This window comes from Lepidothrix coronata, unplaced genomic scaffold, assembly GCF_001604755.1.
Source record: "Lepidothrix coronata isolate B3197 unplaced genomic scaffold, Lepidothrix_coronata-1.0 Scaffold79, whole genome shotgun sequence".
NCBI classification, from domain to species: Eukaryota; Metazoa; Chordata; class Aves; order Passeriformes; family Pipridae; genus Lepidothrix; species Lepidothrix coronata.
In genome coordinates this window covers 1,306,294-1,330,833 of record NW_016690259.1, presented here as the reverse complement: position 1 = coordinate 1,330,833, position 24,540 = coordinate 1,306,294, and the positions used below count along the sequence as shown (strand labels likewise).

The following is a 24,540-nucleotide window of genomic DNA, read 5'->3' as shown; positions in this document are numbered from 1 at the left end:
TGGGTACATAACTTGTCATGGAATACCTTCTAAAGCATTTTCATTACACACAGTGGTGCCAGGGCCTCAGGCAGTTAATGTGGGGCTTATGGTTTAGCCTAGAGAGTATTTACAATTTTTATTGTAGTTGTCAGAGGATCCCATTACCAGTCCAGTTACAATTTTAAGGAAAAAAGAAAATGCAAAATGATAAGTTTCGTTTCAAAGCAGCAAAATTATGATGCTTAAGATGCTACAGAATAAGGATTAAAAAAGCAATAGAACCTTGAACATCTAGTGAGTCATCTCAGGAGAGTGTATTAAACTGGAAGTGAGCAATAATGCTGAGAAAGCTCTTCAGCTTTGTTGCATATGCAAAAAATAAAGGTCATGCCATGTGAAACAGCCACAGTCTAGCACGGGAAAAATTGGCTCTCTGGAACAAAGGTCTTTAGAATTTGTCACAGCGGGGGAACCCCTGTGTCTTATTCTTACTTTCTGGAGATCAATAACCCAGAGTACAGTACAGATAGAATAGAGAACGTATCTCTTTCCTTCCCACGGGGATGCATAATTCTAGCTTCAGGGATGTGGTGTAATGTTGCTGGGAATCTAATGGCTGGTGTCCACTAGGTGTGAATTTAATCTTTTTCAGTGAGGTATGGTTTAGATATGTAATTAGTAATACCCATTGTCATCAGACTAACAGGTTGGTGAAGTGTGATGTTAAAATAATAGAGTATGTAAAATAATAGAGAATGTAAAATCAGACCCTGGTGTGAGGTCAACACTTTTAAATTAGGCCATGGCAACTGAAAAAATTTGCTAATATTTTAGCTAACAGCAAGCATGTGTATCCTGTTAAAAGTGACATCCAACTTGCTGGAGTCTTTGTGGATCTATAGAGAGGATGAATCCTGCTGGGATTTCAATTTTTGTCTGCGCACACCAAGAGCTGACAGCTCTTAATAAAAATGACATGCTGCACAGTGTGGGAAACAATCACTGCAAAAATAGTGGTGTCACCAGTGGTAGCGTCATATCTTTGTTGATGTACGATTACAATAATTTTAGTGATGGGTTACAGAAATGGTGTGTGTAGCTCTTGGAATAAAAGAGCGGTATGCCATCATTGTCTGCCATCTGCCATGCTAAAGATTGAATCACATGACTTGGAAATTAAACCTTGGGAATTTGTTACATCCCGCTGAGCCTGGCCATTAACAGATAATTAGTCTGGTAAAAATCTTTTGAATTCGTTCTGCAGCTGTCATATGCCAGATTAGGATTTGTGTCACAGGTTCCTCATTACTTTGAGATCTTGGAAATTTTTTTCCTGTAATTAAATTACCCTATGTTACTTCAGTAAACAGTTGTTATAATATAACATTACAACATGCAAGTTTTCTTTAAGAAGCCTGTTACAGCTTAAAGCTATTTACCAATCACGTATGAAAAGTTATCAAGGTTGAATTTTCTCCATCCTATTCATAATGGAGTCTTTAAGCAGACTTTCTAGTTTTAAGATTAGTATTCCAGGTTGTCAGGTTGATGGATCTGTAGCTGCTTCTTGCTTGACTGTAATCAGATTGTCAGCGTCTCTTAAGTCTACTGAGGCAAAAATACTGAAATCTTAAAATGTGAACTTTTATATTTGTACCAGTTACTAAGAAAAATGATGTTCTCTTTCATAATAAATTAATGGCAGGAAACATGAAACAATTTGTCAGAGAGAGGAAAGAGACTATTCATCTTTAATGTTTAAAATGTTGCTAACTGATTAATGGGCAATGAACCTTTAAACACAGTAGCCCTGAAGACTCTAGAAGAAATAGTGAAGTAAGAGCAACACAAGCCAACTTTTAAAAGGGAAGAGCTGCCCAGCACTTAAATGGAACAGTGATCCTGTTTATGGCTTGCAGTTTGTAAGCTTTACATAGGAAGGAGTGATAACTCAGTGTAGGCAGTAAAAGTCAGTGTTCTTCTCTTGTTCACAGAGCCAACAGTCATTTTTTCTGTTATGGAAATATGCGATCTGTGCCCAAAATATTTATTTTGTTCATATTTATTTGGTGTTTTGTTTATTGACACATGGCACACACTATATCTCTGTAATCATGAAAGGCTTTTTAGAGAAACAAAAATATTTCAGAAGAAAACAAAAAGAAAAGAACATAACTCATAAACTAGATGGGAAGTTGGACTCTTGGGCTAGTAGGTTTGGCATTTCTTGGCTTTGCCAATCTTATCTCCAACTTTCAACTCGGTTAGTACTTAGGGAGTTATGGATAAAATTATTGGAAAAAAGGCCAGTTAACTAAGAAAAATAAAGATGATTATACCATAAAAAGTACCAGACAACCAGAATCCTCTTCATAAGTGCTTTCTGAAGGTGCCATTTTCTTGCATGTGGAAACTTGCAGTTTATCTTTTACAGAAATCAAGGGCGTGGTTGATTTAACACGAATAAAACTGAATGTGAGAGATTCAAGCATGGGAGATAAGCATGCCGTATTCTCCCTGTATTTTGCAAGGGACCCAATTATACAGACACTTAGAATATGCTCATGTGGTTGTACAGGCAGACATTTGGAAATGTCTTGGAAATTGGAAAGTGTTCTGCCTTGATTTGCAAAGAGAACACACTGGTATACTTGACATCTGACTCGAAAAGACGTCTCTGCAAACAAAATTCATATGCCACAATTGGCTTTATATGAGCATAAGAGGAAACGTGGCACGGTGAGGTTTCCTGGTAGCCAAGAATTCTGGTCAGTTCTCATTGTGGCTGATATTTATGCCTCAAAGGGAAAAGTTTTTTCTCCATTTCCCTGGAGCCTGGCGGGTTAAGCAGGGAAATCTGTCTTCTGCAGATAGCCATGCAAGGTCTGTTACAACAGATTAGTGTGGGAAAAAAATACATATTAGAGCATATTCCTATTACTTATTTTAATATATACTTGTAAATTTTAGACTATATTACTTTATATTTTTACTTAAAGTGTAAATACAGTAAAATTGATACTGTAAACTCATGAAGTCTAAGAGGATGATGAACCAATGATGAAATCTCATTCACAAAGCTCTGTATTTTGTCCTCCTTGGTTTTCGTACACAACAGTACTATTTCCTGCAGTTTTAGTATCAGAGTGGCTGTCGGTGTAGACAAGGAGTTACCTCAGTCCTTGAAGTCTGTCACCTTCTTAAGAGCACACTTCTAGCTTAAGCACTAATCTTCCTTTTCCTGACAGGGATTTGCTCTTGCTCTTGGGCTGACGTACATAATCGGATGTGTGAGAACCTCATAGCTGTCTTCTGTCACACATTATCGAGAAGTCCATGAGAGAAGGTGCAGTCCAAGATGCAAAGGAGAAGTTTTTTGAGAAGTTTTTAGGATCTGAGAGGGCTTTGAGTACTCTTAGAACTAATAATTATTATACAGATTTTCTTGGTTTTGACACGTGAATATGTTTTGATTTCTTACAGCACACGTCGCCTTTTGCTCATCATTTTTTCCTATCTTCTATTTCTCAAATATTTGACTTCTAAAAAAATGTATTTATCATACTTATATCTCAACAACTTCTTTTCCTTCCCATCTACATGTCACTGAATATTCAGATTTTAGAACAGTATTATAGTTAGTAGGAGGATGAATATGTTTGATACTATTCCATATGGATAGATACTTGTCTGCAATTTCCAAAGTCACTATCATGGCTTGCTCACATAGTTTGGCAATAATCATTTTGATTTGAAAGTTTTTATTCTTTGAGCGTCTATTTTGGAACTTGATTTACATTGCAGTAAGTCTGTCTTCCATATATATGTATCCTAATATATGGGAGATATATAATAAATGCTAATATTAGGAGTATTCACTGGTCATAATATTTTGTATAATTTTTTTTCCAAAATCTGCATGAAGAGACGCACAGATTAAATGGATGAACGTTTTTTTTTTTTTTAGGAAGTTTTTTGTCTTCATTTAAGGCCTAGGTAACAAAGTATGAATGACACTACACGTATTTTAATGGAAATAAAAAAGACTCACCAGATATTTTGTTTGTTTCAATACAAATCAAAAGACATGGGCACAAAATTATCAGAAGCACTGACAGACTATGTACCTCTAAAATGATTAGGAGTTTAGCACCTTTCCCTGCCTTACCTGCGGCTTTCAGGAAGTCTCTGTCACAGTCCTTCGTAAGAAATAAGATTCATATGGAGTTTTTGGAGATAAACACTAGTGCAAGTTATTAAGTATGGGGAAAGGGTATGTCTGAAAACTCATTCTGATTGCTGTTTAAGAAAAAAGCACATCTAGTGTTAAAGCTATTAAAATATGATTAGCCACATAGTCTATAAGGCCAGATCACAACACTGAAACCCTTCAGTCTCTGATGAACTAATTTAATGGATGCAGTTTTCTAGTGAGAACAAGTAGAACAGTGATGTACTTTTATCAACTCAATATTCAGTAGTATCTCCATGTGAGGGGAGACGAAAAACCCTTCTGAAATTGTGTTGGATGTCTGAACTGTTAGTGAGGAGTTTTTCATTCTTTTTACTCTCCATACACATTACAGGAATAAAGGGTGGATTCCCAGCTATTTGTACTTTTACTGAGGTACCTCTGATTGGAGAGAGAACAACCAGAGCCCAGTGCCATCCAGCTGCATTTCTTTTTCTGCTTTGCTTCTCCTTAATCCTGGTATAAGTATTGCTAAGTCGAGGTATGCAGAGCTACTCTGCTGCTTGCATATTAGTGGTAAAAAACACTGCAGGGATTTTTATCAACTCAGAACCCAGCAGGCCTCCAGAATGATGAGGGACTCCAAGCCTATTAATAGCTAGGCCTCCAAGATTCCTACTTCACGCTCACACTGTGGGGAGCATCCCAGTATCACATCCTAGACCTTCTTTCTTCATCTGTTGCAAGGCAGATGCAAGTCTGATAGTGTCTAAATGCTTGTCTGAAATTGAAAACTTCAGTCTATCCATGTTGCTTAAATAAGGATTCTTAACTAAATAATAAAAGGGCTTTCATTGCATTAGCCCTGTCAACAGGACTGGGAACGGAGGGCATTGTTTCTTTATCAAAAGAAAGAGAGAGGAAATGGAATAGTCCGTGGTATTATCCTATGGAAAGCATTGCTGTTGTGTAGAAAATAGTTTCTGGTTACAAAAGATAAATTGTAATTTAAAAAGTCAACTGTTAAACTAAGGAAAATGAGTTGCATACCTGCTCTGGCTGTTCTCAAATGTTTGGGCACAAATGCTCAGTGCACATTGAGTCATGTTTTTCTGGACAATGGAAAAGCTGTGAGAATAGGTCTTTGGGTATTTCTTCAAAATATGAGTCCCCAGTGTTTCACCCTTGCCAAGCTTGCAGTGTATATCTGAAATGACTTCCAAATCTTTTCATATGGTTTGTGGTTTGGTTTTTTTTTTTTCCCCCTCATCTGTAGCAGAGTTTATGGTGAAATTTTCTTGGAATCACTTCTGCATTAGAGGCAAAACATGCCTGTCATCTGGTTTGTTTGGTTGATGGTTAGAAGTAGAGCTATCTTTTAAATGGAATCTTTTCCTTTTCCTAGAACTTTTTCACAATTGTAATCTCTATGTTTCTTCCTTCTCTTCAAAACCAATGGGAATTGATATAGATCCTGGCAACAGGACAGGATATATTGTGAAAATTATCATTGCTCTGAGCAACAATTCTTAGTTACTGTAAATGTTGGGGAAGGATAGAGGGGAAAAATAGGTTCTAATATTTTCACATGTAGACCCAACTGTGAATCCTTGTTAGTAGACTGAAAAGAATTACAACACTTTCTCATTTTTATGGCGGAAAAAAGGGTTATGTGAGGTTCAAAACTGACTTGGGACTGAACTAAAAGAGCCTTGTCAGGTGTGACATGAGGAATAAATATTAATACCTCTTTTGTAAATTGACTTTGTTAGGGATGAGTCTTGAAGTTAGAGGCTCTTTTTGAACTAATTTTTTCCTCAGTGTTTTATATATCCATGTATAATTAGTCTCAAAATGTTTTAGATGATTCATGTTCCTTCATACCATTAGTCATTTTTACTCTGACTAGCGTACTCAAAAATTTTTATTTTTAGCTAAGGCCTGCATATTCTGTGTATGACACCTGAATGTTTGTGTGAGGACCTTATCTGTAAACAGTCCTCATTTGGCAGGAAACAAGTTATAATTCTGTCTTATTTTATAGGAGTACTCTTTTAAATTGTCATTTGCTATAATAGAAAGGTCAGGTTTTCTGTGAAATGGAGTATTTACAAGGAAACTCTTATTCTAATAGTGTTTTACCAGGTTTCAGTGAGAAAGTTACTTAATAGAATTCTTCACTATATATATATATATATATATATATACACTTGAGTTTGTGTATTTTGTTAAATAAATAAATGAAATTGATATCAGAATTTGTATCCTCAATCCAGCAGAAAATAATTTTTTTAGTAGAAAGTGTAGTTGAAAGAAATTGTTCGCTTCTAGTATTCTGCTAGACTAGATTCTGTGCTTAAATCTGGGTGACAGTTCTTAGAATTTGATGTATTAGGTTATGCTTCAAATTTGCAAACTTATGAGCACGTTTCAACTATTTTAAAAATTAAATACTCGGGTCAAAGTGAAAGTTCTGAGAAATTGATTTTCAAAAATACCTGCATGTCTTTAGATATGTACATAGATATGCTTGTAGTATGTAGCACTTGGCAGGCTATTAATTTGTAAAACAGTGATAATAAAATTGCTGGTTGCAAATTGTTTATTGTCCATCACCATATTGAAGTTTCTTGAACAGAAACTTGCTATCTGCCTTCTTCTAATTCATGGTGACCCATCTCTATCACCTCTCTGGTGGGATTCAATTTACATTAGTTTTTCTTGTTTTGCTTCAACTATTGTAGCATTATTATTATTAATATAATATTAAGATAGCCTTGGAAATCCCTGAAGTGATTTCATTCTAAATATGACATGGTTTTTTATATCCCCCATCCCCCTTTTTTCCCCTCCTGTCAATGATGCTGATGTGTAGAAGGGAAGGTATGTAAATCAATGCATCTTTGGGCAAGGTGTTAGTTGAGGGATTAATTTACTTGCTTCCACACTCACTCTCTTTGCCCTCTTTCCAGCTTAAAAGAATGGAGTGTCCACCGCTTTTTTATTATTTTTTTTTTTGTATATTTGGTGTAAATGCTTTTTTGTTTCATTCCTGGTGATAAAACACAGAGAGACAGGTGTAACATTTAACAAGTTTTAAAATCACATCGATGTAACCATTACTGCATATTCTCTAAATTATACACTCTAAATTATACACTGTGACTTCATTCAGAGTGATAGTATGGGGTTTTTATAAATAACAGCAAAATGAATTGACTGAGAATTTTCACTTGCCTTTTCTCCTCCCTGTCTTGAAGTCTTTCGTCCAGCGTGGAATGATTTGTAGTAAAAAGTGGACTTTGTAAGCTGGTGGTACTAAGATGTACCTTTTTGTTGTTGTTGCAATGAAGTATAGAGTAATTGTCTTTTGATGGAAAACCACTATGAATTTTTGGCTGTGGATGTAGTGAAAGCTATTTAGAACACTGTATTGGAAGAATAATTAATCTTGCAACTTGATGAAAAATATTTCTTGGGTTTTAGTTGATGAAATATTGAAGCTTCAAACCACTCAAATTAGATAAATATAATGTCCCTGCACAGGTAATTCTGTCAAGTGAAGACAGCTTTTTAACTGAATGCAATTCAGTGGGTTAAAATTGTACTTTCCTTTGGCTGAATTTGCCACAAGCTTGATGGTAGTAAGGGATGAGCAACTGTGCTTGCCAGGAATGGTGGAGTTTGGAGGGACCATTATGAAGTAAATGAAATGCACTTTTGCTATGTTTCTTTAAAAGAATGTTACCAGACAGTTTAAGAAAAAGCTGATGCAGCATCTGCCACTTCATGCTGGCAGACAATAAATCCCCACAGAGGATTTCTGAATTCATTTGCCTTGGATATAAGAAGTTTACAGTGACACAAATAAGTATGGCCTTTAGTCTACTTAACTGGAGTAGACTGAAGCAAAAGTCTCAATTTTAAAAGATTTTATTTTAAAAATAGCTATGAAATTGTGAATTTTGACAGATCAAGTCAATATTTACCATGAAATCTCTGAGTTGGCAAATTACTGGAATAACTTCTAAAGTGCATGGCCAAAAGGGTGGCAGAGTTTAGAGACTGAGGGTAGATACATTTGCATATAGCCTATGAGGCATATTAGAGTCAATATGGTTTACTTTTTTAACTTCTGTACTTGCTAAAAAGCATAAAATATCTTCTCATTATAAAAATATTTTTAAACTTTTGCTCCTCTCATCTTTACTGTGATCTTGGAAGGAGATGAAACATGTGCATGTCTTAAATAGTGTTATTTTCAAAGCTGTTATAGTCTTAAATTTTGTTGGGCTTCTATTCTTGTTGAGTCTTACTGCTTTTATCTCCTCTGCACGTACTTCTGGCAGTAGTAACTTGCTGATGCACCGGGCAATACTTGAACGTTCCTGGGGTCTGGGTGTAAACTTAAATTCGTGTTGACAGTACTTAATGAAACATGAAGCATATTAAGAGTAACTGCGTGTAGGGGGAGATTGCACTTCTGTTGTGAGTTGTTTTGTAAGTGGTTTTCATTTTTAAGCCTACTGGTTTTAGAGTTATCCTAAGTACTACAAATAAGTTAACTGAATCAGAGAAAAGAATCTTCCCAGGAGGACTAAGAACTTTGAATGAACTTGATTTTTGCCCTGCAGGCATTTCATACTGTATCTTTTAGAGCATTCTGCAGATAGACTCTTAGGAATGTCCATACTGGTAGATACTGAGTTGAGGAAACTCAGCACAAGTCCAGAGAATCTCTTCTCGCTCACTTACAGCTCTGAGATGTCATGAGATGTCATGTTTTGTTTGATCTGGATCTTAACTGCAATAAGGGAATCATAAAAATGAGCTCTAGACTTTAATGCAGCTCTGCAGAAAGCAATATTCAGTTCTTGCAGGATGGTTGAGTTCTTTTGTATTTATTGATAGTTCTCCCTCCTTTAAAGACACCATTATGTGACTGCCATTTATTGAATGTAAATACTTGTGTAAAAATTTCAAAAGATGTTTTTCTGGCTAGTAAACAAAGGGTTTTTTAACAAAAAATACTCCTACAGCCTTCTTTCCACAGAAGAGAAAAGTCTGTTGGGAAACATCTATGGAATACTTGGGTGCAGTAAGAGCCATAGATTCCTGGAATTGCAGTTAACTTTTCCATATGGTGTTCTAAGCAGCAGTTTCAACATGGTGTTCATAGAAAACAGATGGTTTCTAAAAACTAATTAGGACTAGAAAAGTAATAGCTGATAATTTAAAATTCCCTTCTTGGGGGTCTCCATCTCCTCTAGAAATATTTCTGTGGAGACTCAGAAAAAGGGGGGGGGAAATATTGAGCTTATTCTGTATATGCTTTCTAGAAAACCTTTTGACATTATGCCCTTATTTTGGGAATAAATGAGCCATGTTGCCTATTGTGCCTCAGACTTTCCACTTGCAACTGAATTGAAAAAGACTATTGTTAATGTCGAATGGATAATTTGTAGCAATAGAAATAATTTCTCCAGGCATTTTCTTTGAGGCAGCTACTAAGAGAGCTTCTTATTTGGGGGAGACTTTGCAATCCAGACAGGTACAACCAACACATTTTAACGCACTGTACAGAGCCCTCTTCTAATGTATCAGTAGAGAATATGTCAGGGTAAGTAAAATCAAGTGATTATGGTTGGATATGCTGAATACAGACAAGAATCAAGACTCTTGCAGTGAATCTGGCAGAAATAGCTGGGCTTGGGTTCTACTTTTCAACACTAAATCAGTTGATCACTGACAGGGCCCTGTGGAGGTCTGCTTGGCACACACAGTGAAACTCTACCCAGAGTTAGTAAAAACAACATATGTTCCCAGAAGCTGCTTAGGAAGCTCTTTAAGCACTAGGGAATATCTGCAAAAGCCTTAGACCTTGAGAGTAGAAATAAGGACACCAATAACCTCATAATGAAGGAGTAGTCACCACAACTATACTCCTGCTTTAGCAATAGTGACTAAAAGGATTAAGGCTAACACTGCTGTAACAAGTGTAGGAGTGGTTGAAATTCTAACCAGGGTTTCAGTATGGACAGAAATTGTCTCAGTGGGAGAAATTGTAAAAGCAGACAGTATAAAGGTGATCTATTAGTATAACTAGTACATGAAATTCAATAATGATGTTCTGGCACATTGTTTAACTGCTTGCTTTACCCTTTATGGTCTATATTATCTCAAGACTGGTGATATACCAGCCTTTGAAGACAATGTCAGAAATCATATCTGAGGAAGCATCTTTTACTCTTGGAGAGTATGATTCCTGTGGTCTAAGGAGAAAGGGAATGACAACAATTCAAGTTTTTCTGAAACAAGGTGCCTACAAAATATTAGTAAAATGAGAATTTTTTTTTTTAATCAGCTTGTGCAGGATCACACAACTAACAGTGTATTGTACATTCCATAAATGTATTGGAAGTTAGCAGGGAAAAAAAAAAGAGACAAATCACAATATATGCTTCTTAAATTATGATGCTTCTCCAGGCATTGTATATTTATGGAGATGAAGCCAATAAAATCTTGACCTGACTGCAAAAAACTGGAAGAATGGGGTTGGTGCCATGTTGCTGTGTGTGTAGTCAGAAGTGTGTGACAAGTACAACCTGCTGCAGTGTTTGCTTCAAAGCCTGCATAATTCTGAGCAGATTCAGTGCCTGCTGCTGGTGTGCTGCTCAATAGTAGCTGGTGCTGCTGCTAGTTGCATATAGTTTTATGCTTATGATATTAAGAGACCACTCATACTCCCTTTATTCTGTTACACTGCATTTCTCTGCAGTTGCAAATCCAGGTGCAGGCTGAGGAGCTGTCTGTGCTACAGACCTCCCTTCTGCATGGAGCAGGGGTGGGTTTATAACACATTTCAGTTCTAGAAGGATCACTTGACAGGGAATAGGTGCAATTGCAGGTTCTCAGTTGGCTCTGATGCAATCAGCAGTGCACTGGCAGCAGCCCAGGTCTCAGTGGCTGGTTTTTGGTACCCAGGATGCCAGACTGCCTTTTGCAAAGCTTTATGCTGGAGTGTTGCTACCGTTAGTATTGAATGTGGCAAGATTAAAGTTACCTTGGCTTTGTGTGTATGAGATGGAGTCCGTATTACTAGAGCCAAATTTAGAATTTGTATGCAGATGTAGATACTATCATCTTCAATCTCAGCATTATTTTTATCTTACTACAAAATAAAATAAAAAACTATTTAAGTACCCTTTTTGGCTCTTTTTAATGTTCTTGCACAATCATTCTGTGATTCTGTGATCTTACATGTGCTTAGTCTTGGTGAGGATATTGCTTTGCTTTTTAGGAAAACAAGAAGGGAATTTGCAATTTTTTTCTGGTTTGTAAATTAATTCTCATAATGGTAATGAAAAAAGCTGTAATCCAGGGATTCACAAATTATTTGCATAGGTATTTCCATCAGCTGCAACAATAGGTACATTTTGAGCCAGACTGAACATCTTGCTATCATTCTCTTGCAACTGCAATATGGAGCGTAGAGCAGAGGCATCAGTGCTGCAGCTTGGATTGAGCCAGACTGAGCTGGATCTTGATTAATTCCACTTGTTGGGAGCTGTGATGGGAACATCATAAGAGATGCCAGAGAGATGTTGCAGCTACAGTAGCTCTAATTCTGTGTGAAATAACATGGCAGTTCAGCTGTTGGGGCTGCATTTGCTATTCTTAACCGCCCCAGACTAGTTTAGGGTTGGGAACACAGGGAAGAATGCTCTGTACCCTTGGAGGTGATCTCCATGTCACTAGTTGTGTTGTATTACAACCCTCATCTGTTCCCAGTTTTGTTGTAAACTGTAACATAGTTTACATTTTTATCTATATTTGCGGTTTAAGTAATGTTTTTGAGAAATCCTCTTTCATCACAATTGGAAACAGGTATTATATAAAGATGCTAAAGAAAACTAAATGGAAAAAAGGCCCCTGGAATGGTGAAGCGGTGGCACTAGCAGGCACAAAACTATTTCATAACTGCTCTTGCTGGTATGGAGATACCATCCTTTTTTTTCTCATTAATCACATGTATAATTTTTGCTTCCAATTCCATAGCCTGGTCTTAGTTTTCACGCAGTATGCTTTGTGAACAACATGACTAGGAATGTGAAGAGATCCTGCTGTTGCATTTACTTGTTTTCTGTATGTGAAAAAAAATAATCAATTCAGTGAAAATGAGGTCTGATGTATGAGGTGTAAAGCATCATCCAGACAAGGTATGATGAAATGCTTGATGAACTGGTAATTAAAAAGAAACCAAAAAAACCCCTCTGAACTGAACAACAAGTTGAAGTTAACAAATGTATCCCAATTCATATTTCTTATTGTATTTAAATGACTTTCAGTAATGTAGTAATGCTTCTAAATGCTTTTTATAGAGAGGAAAAAGAGTTCCTCGAAAAAGCAGCCCTCGAATAAAAGAATGTATTTAGTGAACTCTGACTTTTTGGAGACTGTCAGTTTAGCAGCAGTTATGTTGATTAGAATTTTGGAAAAAATGGCTTAAGCCAAACCACTGAAAAGATTAGGTCAGCCAGAATCTCTATACTATAGAGATCTGAATTTTGCATTGGACCTTCTGTCATGTAAATTGACTTTATGTAATTCTAAAGTCAGAAGAGGTTTGTATTAGAGGAATAAATATGGAGTTTATTTGCTCTTGAATAAGTAGTATGAGTTTGGGAGAAAGTAGTGATTCGAGTATTTCCAAATATAAGTGGAAGAAAGTGAAAAATTCTTTCAGTGTGCCAGCATTGTTTTCTGAGGGCAGCAGAGCCTTCAGTGTTGAATTTCACTATTACTGATGTCATAATTCTGTGATTGTGTTTGCTCCATTTTATGCTTCATAGTTCAGTGTCTTACTTAGGGAGGAAGCCTGGAATGTGTTTTTTAAAGTTTCTTAAAAAAAAAGTGGGGGGGAAATGGATCTTCAGTAGCAATCTGTGATGTCTCATTCCTACTCTCTGAAAATTTATTTTCAGATAGCATTAATGAATTCTGAATGAATTAATTCAAAATGGGATGGTCTTTCTCATGCATTTCAAAAGCACCTATCCTATGATTGATACAGAGATCCCTAAAACAAGATAATGCTACGAGATGTTTCCAGTGTTCAGCAGTGTCTCTGATGTTCTGGCTCAGCAGAAACAGTCATCCAGACTGCTTCAGAGGTTTTTAATATTTAGTAGTCTATTCTGAATTATGACCCTATAAGCATCTTTTTCACCTTGTAATTTATTCACATTATACCTAAAATAATCCAACAGACTGAGTCAGCTTTTAACCCAAAAAAAGTACTGAGTCACCTAAAAACTCTGCCTAACTCACCAAAGTCGAGTTCCAATCTGCTAATAGCAGTATTGCAGTAAAGTCATATCACACTGTGATTATAAAACAAGCCTTAAGATGCCACAAAAGTCAGCTGACTGATAAATGGAGTTTGGATCTCTTTTCTGTACTGTTACGTGTTCTAGAGAGTTCAGTTCTCTGTTGCTGGGGTGAGAGGCATCTATTTTGCTTTTCTTCTGAAACTTGTGGATGTTTTTTCAAAGGAAGAAGTGACATTTTCAGATATGAAGGAAGAAATGTGTGGGATTTTGTTGGGGTTTGTTTTTAAGGAGAAACTGATGGAGACACCTAGTTTGTCTGGCAGGACTTCTGATATAACAGTATTGATGCATCTGTTCTTTTGTCAGTGCCTAAACATGTAACTTTTCCACTGCCTTCCTAATACATTTGTTGTCTGAACTTGAAAAAAAGATGTTTCTGCATCTTAAAATGTGTTTTACATCTGTTTATCTGCTTAGGGAAGCAATTCAGAAGCAGCAGCAGCAACAGATTGGAAATAATATCGGTTGAAGTTGGCAGCTAATGGGATTGAATTGGATCTCTGAAAGCCAGATCCAAAGTAGTTTGTTTCCTGTATTACTGTAATTTTTCTCACATTTCTGAGCTTCTGATCTTTCTATTAATCAGTTATATTCTCAGTTTTTTTTACTTAATGCCCCTAGCCCAGCATAGCTGTTCCAGTTTCTGCATGCAAGTATAACAAACCTCAGCAGTTAATGACAAGGAAAGCAGGGTAGGCATGGAAGTTTATATATATATATATATTTATATATATATATATATATGGTGGTAGTAGTAGTTTTACACAAAATTTCTGTTACTGCGTCTGTGAAATATTGTTGGAAGTCATGCACAGAGGGCATCCGTAACTTTGATTTTCTTTCTTCATTTCGAGTTTGCAATTAAGTGAGGAGGATACTTCAAGATTCAAATGCCTTTACAAGCTGTGCATGCTGTTTAACTGCATGGCAAACAATTAGCATTGCAAAACCTATAAGCTAATTTTATAAAAATAGAACTGCAGGTTAGTTGAAAGTGTAGTTGTTGTTGTACTGAAACAAATAGAACGCTGATTAAATCTTAAAGGTTAAAAAAAATGTTAGATGACAAAAAATTATAATATATGTGAAAAATATCCTTCTAATCTGTTATGAGCTCAGTGGATTTTATCAAGACTTCTTGGTATGTAAAGTGGTATATATGAAGGGAGCAGAATTGAGAGAAAGACCTGAATTTATACGGTCACTAAATTTTTTCTCCTCCTATTGCAGTGCAGTGAGAAACAGCTTTGACTACAAGAGTGAAACCCTGACACAGGAACTCAGAGTTTTATAGCTCTGCATAACAATGTTACACTGCAGTGAGTCATGCATTTCAACTAATATTTTGTGTCTTAGAATTACTTAATTTGATTTAATAGAATTTGAACATAAACCTGACTTTAGCAGCTACTGCATGAACAATTCAAGCCGTAGGAAAACCACAGAATCATAGAATGGTTTTATTAATTGAGTGGACCTTTAAAGGTCATCTAGTCCAACCCCTCTGCAATGAGTTGGGACACCTTCAGCTAGATCAGGTTGCTCAGAACCCCATCCAACTTGACCTTGAATTGCTTCCAGGGATAGGGCATCTGCAACCTCTGTGGGCAACCTGTTCCAGTGTAAAACTGTAAAACTTTCATTTAAAGCTTAAGGATTCATGAAAAATTATTTGTACCTGTCATCAAAGGTACAAACTTCTGGATTTATAAGTTTTCTTTTATTCTTTCTGCACTGGCCACAAACACTAAGTTTGAATTTCTTATTCGTCTATGGAAAAATATTTCTCATTTAAAGAACTGCAGCTTTTGTAACCTCTCCAGGAAATAGTGTCTGCCCCTGAACACTGGAAACTTTACATTGCATTAAATTATTGTGACATGGCACTGCAACTCTTCTCATCTGAAGACTCAACAAAATGAAAGTACATTGAATATTTGCCCATATAATTTTGATTTTTCCAAGTTTTCAATAGTATGTGACTGCCATGTTTTTCAAGTAGGATGATTAGCGAAAGGCACTGATTTCTAAAATAGTGCAAAAGAGGTGATTTTATGGAAAAATTGTTATAATTTAAAATTTAACTGCATTTGTGTTGTGGAACAGAGTGTCATGAAATCAGTAAGATTTTATTGAGTTAGACAATCTGTCCTTTTATGTACACTTTTTCTTTTAATATTCTTTCATAATACAATTAGCTTTTATTTTTAGACTAGCTACTCAGTGGTAAGATGGAAGGTTAGCTGTGTGAAGTCAGATGCTATTTTTGGTTCTGTTTAGCCTTCCCAGTTATGCCACTTAAGGGAAGAATCTGTTATGCTGACTTGTGAGCTGGTGTGGTTAATGCACCTATGGGCAAAGATATCCTTGTCTGGGAACTGAAAACACTTTTGTTTGTTTCTCTCTTCAGACAAACTGGATTATGTTGGTATCATGAGCTGTATTTGCAAATGTTCTGTTTCCAATTCTTGTTTCTTTGCGTAACTCATGAAATTGAGAAGCATGACATTAAATTTCACTGTTTAATATACTGAAATTATGGACTCTAGTTGAAGTAGTGGATAATACTGAGGGAAGGGTTGTTCAGGGGTGTTTCGCATTACAGAGAAAGATGAATTGTACAGTGTGATTCAAAATAATTCAAGATTTCCAGCATTTTAGTCCTTTCCAACTGTAATTTTCCAGTATCTAAATAGCTGCACATAATCAATGCAATAATTGAAATGCTATTTTGCAGAGAGATCAGTTTTGCCCTTTGGAAAAAGCTGTGGATGGACTTTGCCAGAAAGTCCTACACTACTGGAAGGCTTTGAGAAATAGATATATGTAGCAACTCACTCTAACTTATGCATATTCCCACAGCTTATTTTCCTTGCTGTCATTTCCATTGCAGTAAGGATGATCTATTTGAATCGCACCCAGATGTGATCTTCCATTTCTATGGGTGTTCATTCTCCGAATTAAATTTTGAGATGTTAAAAAAAAATATGCAAAAATGCCTTTTGCAAAATATGCAAAAATTGAGATAAAACTAAAGTGTGATATATGCTCTGTTTCATCATCTGTTCCCCACAGCTGTATGGCTTTATGAGTTGTGGTGCCCTGACCAGGCTGTCTCTTCAGTCTTTCTGCACTGTCATCCTGTATTAGGCGTTTCCTGGGCTTACTGCCAGACTTTCTCTGTTTACAAGGCAGCAGGCAAAGATTTAACATTTCTGTTTTCTTTCTTACTCTTCAGATTCCCCGTGAGACAGAAGGATTTGTCTTCTCCTTTTTTCACTGCTGTTCCTCATCATGGAGTATCAGTGAAATGAGGTTCATTTTTCTAATGGTCAGTGTAATAATGTGACACAGCCACTGATTAAATAGTCATTTAGGAAGCTGGCCTAGAAGAATTGCTCTCATTATGGTCTTTGATTCAGATCTTTTTCTGTTTTCCTAAATAGGTTAATGAGCTCCCTTTGTCCAAGGCAGACAAAATCAACATTTACAAATTATTACGAACAGAAAACTTACTTTTTTCTCTCACTGTTCACTGAATTTAATAAACTTGAAGGACAAGACAAAAGATTCCAGATGCCAAACCTCAAATGGTAAATTAGACAATGTCTTGTGGAAGTTCTGACCTAGAAATCAGATTTATTTTATAGTTTATTGCAGTGTCCAGCAGACTTCAGAAGGTCCTCAGACCTTTGACAAGCTGTGGTTGTGTATAGCTTCATAAATGTGAATAATTTCATTGACTGTGGTGGAAATGCTCTAAAGTCTAAAGCTAACCAACTGCATGGTTAGGGACTTTGTAGAGTGAGACCAAAACCAAGTGAACTATTTGAATTAACTATAGAGAAAAAGGACCACCAACAAGTTTCAATAAACAGGTTAACTGGTACTATTAGAAAGGTCTTAGAGCCCCTGAGTAAATTGCAAACAAACCTTTAAGCCCCATGTTTAAAAAGTTTCTTTATTTTAAGAAATATGGTAAGTTAATAGAATGAAAAATCATAGTCTTAAAAATCTGAAGTAATTTTGCTGGTCAAGATGCACAGTCACAAACCAGAAGATCAGGTAATGAATTTTTGAATTTTGTAACACAGTTGATACTTTTGCATTCTTTCTACATGATGTAATCTCTGTTTCTGTTTTTCATGTTTCAGTTGCAGACAAAATAATTGTTCATTTGAGCCTCAGAAATTAAGAGGTATTTGACCTAATTCCAATTATTTTCAGAGAACAAAGGAGTGGATTTTTTTCTCCTTGTCTGCTAATTACCTCATGGACGTTGACTGTTGGGGAAGTTATTATGATGCATCACATAATCCTCATAGCTACAGCCAGTAGGAAAGTTGTCTAGAGTTTCTCAAGCTCATGATTTTATGTCGTCAAACTTTAGGAGCCCCCAGTCTACCATGTAGCTGTTTTGGGCAGGTGTGCCCAGTTTTAGTAGCATTTGAGCTCTTTCGTGCCTTATGTCAAATGTTAGCAGCTTGCTTACCCTTCTTTTGGTGTTGTGTAATTTTATTTACTTTGGGAATTCCCAGAGAGATTCTGTAGTAGAGCTGTCACAGAGGACATAAGCTGGGGAGGAACGGAAGCTTTTGCAAATGTCAAGTGCTTCTTCATTATACCAGCAGGAGTCTTATCATTTGACCTGATTTTCCAGGTTTACTATGTGTCTGATGTAGCAGTGGGTTTTCTTGCTGCTCTTGTGTACAGTGTGGGCTTCTGACCCTTGGAACAGTTTCTTTTTTGCCTGCTTCCAAATTGCTTAGTATAGTTGCCTTTGACACTTTTGTCATTTCTACCAAGTGACTAGGTTGTTAATTGAAAAAATAATTCTGGCAATAACAGTATTTTTTAAAGGGCATATTAGGGGCTCATTGGTTTGAGTTTTCTCTGTATTTCTACTTCCTGAGTGTATTCTAGCTACCCATCTGGCTATTCTCCAGCTATTTACTAAAGACATATCAGGAAACATGACTCAGTATAACCAGGCAAATAGCTGCCATAATCTAGTAGTGAACTTCTAGTGCCTCTTGTTTCAATCATGAAGGGCGTTGATGGCTTAGTAAGTATTTAAGAATATTGGTTAAACACACCCTCTTTCCCCTGGTCACGCTATTCTGAGAAAGTGCAGAGACCAAGGGGAAGTTCCAAAGTAAAAAAAACCTGTGTTAAAATCACAGTACTTAGTTGGAAAGGGTGGGAATGCCCTTTTCACCTTCCTTTTTGAGTTCCTGAGGCTGCCCAGAGGAAACTTCCTTTTCCAAGTTAAGCCTCCTCTTGGTGATGGAAGTGAAATAGGAAACAGACAGTTGACCTGTTTCTGCAGGAGTGCTTTCCTTGCATTTTGCACTATAGGACACACATAAACCCTTGAAATGGGAGGCTGGCAGCTTCAGAAACAGTGCAAGAATTTTAATGAGGCTGAATGGCAGTGAAGAGGAAGTGGCAGTGCAAAGTATATTTCAGAAGGGGAAACAAAAATGATGATTGCAAATATGACCTGACTGGCAAAATAGACAAGTATTTGGCTTTTGCTTGCTCAGAAAAAAAAAGTTGATACCGGGGGAAAAGGGCAGAACCATCAGGACAGCACAGTTGTAATCTGTCCCAGTCAAAGAGGAACAGCATTTCCCAGTAGAAATGTGGAGACTCCTCACACTGAAGGCAGTGCAGGGAGGTTGTATCTAGATTTGCCACGCTGACATTTAACACATTATTGGCTTTTTTTTTTTTTCCCAGCAATTCATGGGAAAAACCCCACAGTGTTTCTTCAAGAATTTCAGCCTTAAACTGCTGACCTGAAAATACGTTCACAAATCCAGCTGTTGCTGTGCATGCCAGTTTTCCTTTTGCCTCCTATGTTATGTGCTTCCTTTTTAAAATATTTACACCATATCCTGTTTCTTGAAGTCAGTACATACAAATATTTCTTCTATTGTTAAAACAAATACAAATAACCTCACATATCTTTTCCAGTTTTAATGTTTTAGTTCCATTTTCAGCTGCTGTAGAGAATTTGTCATCCAGAGAAGCTTTCCCCAGACAGAGGGTGTGGCTCTCCAGACTTAAACTGCACAGTCCTGTAGCTGCTTACTTAAATGGAATCAGACATACTAAATTAAGCCAAACTATTTGTCTTTACAGCTCTTCCTGCTACGTTTAAAATGAAGTATATTTGTAGAGCTGGAATAAATACAGTTTATCCAGCAGGCTCCTGTCTGGAGGCAGTTGATATATGATTACAAAACTCTGTTTAGCATTAAAGATTTCGGAGAATTTGAATTTCCGTTAATTTTTCAAATTTTTATAAAACCTCTGTGGCACCAGTCTCCTAATTTTTTTTTAGTATTTTTCTTCTGGAGATTGGAGGACAAATACATTCATGATAAATGTTCACTTATTATTTCATTTTTTTTTTTCATCGTAACTTCACCATAAAGGACAATCATTGAATATGTGTTGAATTCTATCTATAAAAGATTGATCATTATACATGTTTCTTCCCAAGGGAAAGTATTTTCTGTTTGGTAGTTTCAGAGGTGGGAGTAGGGATTGATGTAAATTACATTTCAAGGCGTGTGTGGTGGTAATGGGAAAGAGATTTCCATATGGATCACAACTGGAATATTCTAGTCCAGTGGCTTGATCTGACTGAAGAAGTATTTCTTTGGAAAGAGCAAACTTCTTTGGTTATAAATATTTGTCAGTAATATAAGCCTGTTTTAAAAGGTAAATATGATGGGCGTATGAGACATGAAAGCACGGCACTGGTGGACAGTGGTGGATCAGGAATTTGATTTTTCAAATAGATACGTTTCTCTCCCTTCCTTTTCAACACCCCATTTTCACTTTTTTTTTCTGCATGTAAACCACATTTTTTTGTGCTTATAGCTGTGTGATTTTGCAGTGCTTTAACATAAATTGTCTTGCAAACTGTTGTTAGTCATGACACTTCTGTAACATAATGTAACATAACATATGTACCTCTCTTAGAAAGGTCTTTTGTTTTTCAATAAACTTCATCCAGTGTTTCAGGGTGTCCTCAGTTGGGATGTATGGGGAAAAGGTTTATGAGGAAAGACTGCTTTTTTTATAAGAAGCAATTCAAGTTTTGTATCATTGGATCATTGTGCCACTTGCATACTTGTTTGGGTTTGTAGCCATTGAAGCAAATTACAGTTTAATTCTCCTGATGCTGCTGCATGAATTAGGTTGTCCTCTGATATTTTTGAAGCCCATCAAGCAGCAGTGATACCCTGAGTCCTTTGCACGTGTTCTCAGAAAACTGTGGTGAGAATGCAAGTGAAAGGATTCTGACAGCACAGGCCCACAATAATGCTGTAGTGATTCTACTAAAAAAGAAAATGTAATATTGATTTCAAGTTATGTTTATTCTGAAACTTCTCAGACAACATTTTTGCTTTTCCTTATTCTGTTTTGTTCCTTCTTGTGATTCTAGGCCATTAGAAGTATCTTTAAAGGACTGAATAAAAATCCAATTCAGTCCTACGCAAATGTGATCCACTCTGCTGTGTATGGTGACGTATTTTGAAGAAAAGCAGTACAAGATGACCTGAGCAGTCTTGAGTTGTCAGAGGAGCAGCACTAAGTCATTTTTTGTTCTAAATAAGGGGAAGGCAGTGGCATTACCAGCAGGACATGGACAATGTTTGTATGGGAATGGGTGTTGTATTTAGAAGTAAATAGGGTTTAAGACATTTTAAACATGTTAATTGAAACAGTTAAAGTTAACAAGATAACATTTTTCTAAAGTGTTCCTGGAGCACTGTTTCAAAATATATTTCAGTTTTCTTTGTGGACGGGAAAAAAAGAATTCAAGGAAGTGTGAAACTTCTTTGGTGGAAACCTTTGTAGTGTTGGCTATAATGATAAACCTCCCAAAAAACCTCATTGTTCAGCTCTGCATATGCCTTTGGTAAAAAATAAAAAAAGAAGTCAGATTTAAGGTAGATTTTTTTTCCTGTGGACAAACAAATCGTATTCATTTTGTTCTTTTAAAAGAGCATTTTCTGTGGTAACTAAAGCCACAGGCAGGAGAGAGACATTCTGATTGAGCTTTTCTGTAAAGGCAGTGATGGAAAGCGTGCATTGAAGGTACTTGTCTAGAGCTTTTGTGGATGTAAACTAGGAATTGGACAGATCTGAGTCTCAAAAATTACTTGATGATTAATTTTAAAAAAGCTCCCAACAGTGTTAAATATCAAATCTCATTTTGGTGCTGACCTTCCTCAAGGTGTCTAAAGCTTTTCATGTTTTCAAGTTCATGCATGAAAGCTCACAGCATGAGGAGTAGCAACAGAGTTGTTATTTGAATGAATGAGTACATATTTATTTGACTGATTTTGCTATGATACACTCCTATGCAGCTTTGCTAATACCACCTTCTTTGGAAAGGCATTTTAGGAAAGATTTTGAACAACGGAACAGTTCTTTTAGTGCTAAGCACAGCAAAACAAAGAGTGGGTGAGACTATATAGAGGGTTAGTGAAAAAAGAAGCAGCATTGTGCTACACTAGTTTGAAAAACTAAGTTTTTATCCCTAACTTATTGGAATAATTGACATTCTTTGAAAAAATGTTCAAAATTTTTTGGTTTTAAATTTCTAAACTGATTGAATTCTGATCAAATTTACAAAAAAACTCCTGTATGACCTAAGTACATATATTCTTTGGAGCAGAATCGTGTGTTTTGCAAGTTAGACTGTGGTGGATTTGCAGCATTTACAAACATGTGCAAACAAGTTATTAATTTCAGCTTTCTCTGAATATTTTCTTGTATACTAAGTGAGTTGTTATCATTAATTACACTGTATACATTAATTTTAATCCTGTAGGAAATGAAGACTTCATTTTAACATCAGTTTGCACCTTGAGAGATGTGCCTTTGACTTTATTATGATAAAAGCCTAGAAAAAGTCCTTTTAGGAAAACACATTTCCATGAGCTTGGTTTTAAAAATGCTTCCCTCACCTCATCATGTGTGGTAATTTGGGACTTGTAAATGCTAGCAGATCTTTATTCCTTGTTGCGTGCAATTGTTCAATATTTTTTTCTTCTTGTGTATTTTATGTTAGCCATTCTGGACTATTTGTAGGGAGAAGGAGGACTTCCAGTATTCACTGCTGGAATATAGAGAGCATCTGTGTAAATCTTTCTCATACTTGCACTTAGCTGGCTTTCAGTTATAAGTGTATTTAGTGTCTTTTGCAGTAAGCTGAAGTCTCCTGAGGTGTGTGACTGGCAGGTGGAAGTCACACAGGTCAGATACAACAGCGTGTGAGCAGAATGAGAGGCTGGAATTAGCCTGAGCTCCAAGATGGAGGTGTCATTGCTCTACCTCCAGCAGTTTGTCTGATCACTGGCACTCATGATTACTCCTGTGTATTCTTGCCTGGGGAAACTATATACATGGACATATGAGAAAGCCCCTATGGGAATTAATATGTTTCATAAAGTTCTTTATTCATTCCCAATCTCCATTTTTAGCAGATTTTCTGGTGCATTTCTAAGGGTACTCCTGACAGCTTTTGTGCACAAATCTGACCCTTCCTTTGTAGAATTGTTCTGCAGACAACAAAAGGATGCTGCTGCATGCAGAGTCTGACATGAAACCTGTCATTTCCTCCTCCCTTACTCTTCAGCTTGGATGTTATACTGGATGGGTTAAGGGGTGAGGGCAAGGCTTTCAATCAGAGCAGAAGGATTAATTTTAGGCACTGCTAAACCACAACATTTAACTCCAACTCCAACCTGCTCAAAACGCACTGCAAAGGCACTGGGGGCACGAGTAGAGCAGTGGTGGGTAGGCAGAACTTGTGGAAGTGGCACCCAATTTTAGGGGCCTTGGGTGTGAACTTGAACCTCACAGAACATCTCTGCCTGTGTGGGATAAGTGTTGTGGAACCTTTCTCACAGCTTTTCCTGTAGTGGTGAGCTTGGGCTGGTTGCTGGATTCCTGAAATCTGTGGAAATGATGATGAGTCCTCTTACTGGTAGAGAGAGTTATTAAGCAGAGAGGAACAAATCCCAAGTTAGCGAAACTTCTCTTAAATTGTACGGCCTTTTGAATCCAGTTTTCACTGCCTTTTTGGTTATCTTGAAGCAGCTGTTTCAAGCAGAGCTGAAAATGTCTCTCCTCTATGAGAGCAAATTGTCATTGCAGCCATTAGATAACAATAAAAGGATTTTGGTGATGGCTGGAGCCCTTTGGCTGCATAACACAGTGACACAAATGCTGGATACTGCATGTGGCACTGCGGTGAGTATCTGGCTGTTCTCCTGGGTTAGCTGCCATGACAACTGCGCTGCTGGGAAATGCCCTGTGCTGGTCTTGCAGAGAGCTGAGGGTCATTGATATTCTGAGTGTTTCTTGGAATATTTCAGGCAGTAGAGACCCCTTCTCGTAGCTCTGCCAATGTTTAGTATTATCACAGTGGGTAAAATAGGGAAATGGTGTTGTTGACAGGTACCTGGGGAAGGAGAAAAAGCTAGTTTCTCTAAAAGCAGTTTTTTGTTTTACCACTTTAATTTTGTAGTTTTACCAAATAATTCTAAATTACGTAGCTTCTACATGACTTTTACTTCCAGATTTCATTTGGGTGTGAAGTGTTAAAATGAATATGGAAACAATACAGCAAAATTTTAATCTGTTTGAATTTTAAAAAATAGCTTGCTATCTACAAACACTTTTTTTCCTTACAAGGGAGTTAGAATTCAGTGGAATTTCTTGTTGTAGCTTTTTGGTTTTCATTGTTTTTAAAGCAAACACTTGCTCCTTCACAAATGGATTTTTATTGACTTTTGAAGTTTTTTCAAGGTCTTTGATTTTGTGTTTTTAAAGAATGTCAAAAACATTTTTCTTTCTGATATCCCCATCCTTCTTGAAATACATTGCAACATCATTACTGGGATAATTAAGGACAGACAACTGCAAAGATCATGGAAGGGACTC

At 36.6% G+C, this 24,540-nt stretch overlaps 1 protein-coding gene and 1 long non-coding RNA gene across 7 annotated transcripts in view; both read left to right on the top strand.

The window, feature by feature from the left end:
• The window catches only part of DCLK2 (doublecortin like kinase 2), an 83,378-nt gene that overhangs the window by 18,058 nt on the left and 40,780 nt on the right, over window positions 1-24,540 (top strand). The window lies entirely within an intron of this gene.
• LOC108499860 lies at window positions 14,840-17,121 on the top strand. The gene is made up of 3 exons (XR_001875674.1): window positions 14,840-14,885; window positions 16,805-16,897; window positions 17,013-17,121. It is a non-coding gene; the product is annotated as an uncharacterized LOC108499860 (long non-coding RNA).